The sequence below is a fragment of the Gavialis gangeticus genome, unplaced genomic scaffold, assembly GCF_001723915.1.
Source record: "Gavialis gangeticus isolate Ggan-Ray unplaced genomic scaffold, GavGan_comp1, whole genome shotgun sequence".
NCBI lineage: Eukaryota > Metazoa > Chordata > Crocodylia > Gavialidae > Gavialis > Gavialis gangeticus.
The window spans coordinates 32,146,670-32,148,715 of NW_017729029.1; the positions used below are offsets into that span (position 1 = coordinate 32,146,670).

At 53.5% G+C, this 2,046-nt stretch overlaps 1 protein-coding gene across 1 annotated transcript in view; it reads right to left on the minus strand.

Moving 5' to 3' along the window:
• The window catches only part of LOC109300344 (connector enhancer of kinase suppressor of ras 2-like), a 444,864-nt gene that overhangs the window by 407,460 nt on the left and 35,358 nt on the right, over positions 1–2,046 (minus strand). The gene's annotated exons all lie outside the window — the stretch shown is intronic.

Sequence of the window (2,046 nt, forward strand, 5' to 3'; positions counted from 1 at the left end):
AATATGGGGGGTCAGTCCTGAGAGAGACAAGCAAACAAACATTAAACCCATAAAAACAAAGAAATCACCAAAGCTAACCCAGGTAACGGGATAAGAATCCATAGCCTCTATTTAAACCATACTTAACACAGTTCAGTTTCTGGATGATTTCTTGTTCTGCAATTACTTTCAAATCTGTTTTTAAAACTTTGTTGTTAGAGAAGAGCCACCCTCAAGTCAGCACTGGATTGTCCAGGGAGGCTAGAGTGTTCCGCCACAGGCTTGCATGTCTTTCTGCAGCTGATGTCAGAGCGGTGTTCATTCATTCTGGAATGTGATTATACAGTCTGGATTGCCCAGTCTGTCTAATGTAGACAGCAAAGGGACACTGTAAGCAAGTGATGAAATATATGACATTTGTGGCATTGCAAATGAATGAACTTCGGATACTATAATCTGTGTTATTTGGCCCACTGATGATGTGGTCTGCATTGATGCTGGGGTACAGAAGGCTTTTCAGTTTGTTGCAAGGCCTGGTGCTTTGGTGAGACTGGTTGTTAGGTAACCTGTTGCTTGAGAGATGCCATTTGAGGTTGGGAGACTGTAAGCCAGGACTGGTTTGAATTCATGACTACTTTTAGACAGTCATTCTTTTGCAGGATGGGTTGGAGGTCATTAATTGTATGTCTAAGGCAGTGGCAGTTAGGGCTGTGCAAAATTTCAGGAGCTGTTTCATTTTGAAGGTGTTTCAGCCCATTTTGGTACCCAAACACCAAATCTGAAATGAAATACAAGGCTCAAAAACATCTCCAAAATTAAACGAGACCATCCGAAACATCTTGAAAAATTTCAGAAAGTTTCAGAGTTTCAGAGCCAGGCTTGCAGGGAAACAGAAACTAAGCGGAAGGGGGAAGAGGAGTGGAACAATTGCTCTGATACTGACATCTGTAGCTGGCCAGTGTCTGTGATCTGTCCCTGAGATCCCTTCCAATCCCAGTGCTCTGGGGGAGGGACGGCAGCCTGCTGTCATCCCACATGCGGATCCAGGGCCTGCACCACCTGGGAGGGGTCTGGAACATCCTCGCAGCCCTCCTTGGGGCATGGGCCCCTGGATCTGTGTGTGGGGCTGGGGCCAGCACCAACACCTGAGTCTGCTAAGTGCACCCTGTGCCGAGTGCCAGGAGAACTGATGCTGCTGCCTGCCCCAGCCAGCAGCCACAGCCTGCTGTCAACCACATACTCCGCATGCTGTCCACACTGTGGCTTTTTTTTTTTTTTTTTTAAACCCCACACTCAGCGGCTGCAGCAGTGGCAACTGGGGCCTCTGGATGCTCATGACAGAACACCTCCATGCAGTGCAGGGCAGCGGGGGCCAGTGGGAATTGCCCGCCCCCCCACCTGGCACCCTTGCAGCAGCTGCCCCATGGTGTGGGTTCAGTGTGGCTTGGCAGGGCACTGAGCGCTGTCTGGGAGCAGGGGCCACTGGGGCTGAGCGCTGTTGGGTTCCAAGTGACTGCTGGAGCTGCCCCCGCTCCTGGACAGTGTGCGGCACCCTGCTGAGCCATGCTGCACCTGTGTGATGTGACAGCTGCCACACGGGTGCCAAGCTAGAGGGGGCCTATCCCCACTAACCCCAACTGCCCCGCACTGCATGGGGATGCTGTACCACAAGCCCTCAGAGGCTCTGATCAGTGCTTCTGCATCCAGTGAGTGTGGGGCTTTAAGTTCCAGGAGTCTGAAGCTGGGACTGGGACTGGGACTGGGGCTGGTTGGGGGACAGGGCCAGGTAGGACAGCCATGGGGGCTTCTCCCATGGCTCCCCTCACCCAGGGAGAGGCAGGCACCAGAGGAGCCATGGGAAAAGCCCCCATGGCAGACCTGCCCGGCCCCATCAGTTCCACTCCCGCCTGGCAGCCGCACAGCAGCTGTCACATTGCGCAGGTGCAACATGCCTCAGCAGGGCACTGTGTGTTGTCTGGGAGCTGGGGCAGCTCCAGCAGTTACCTGGAGCCCAGCACCATTCATCCTGAGAGGCCCCAGCTCCCAGACAGCATGCAGCACCCTGCC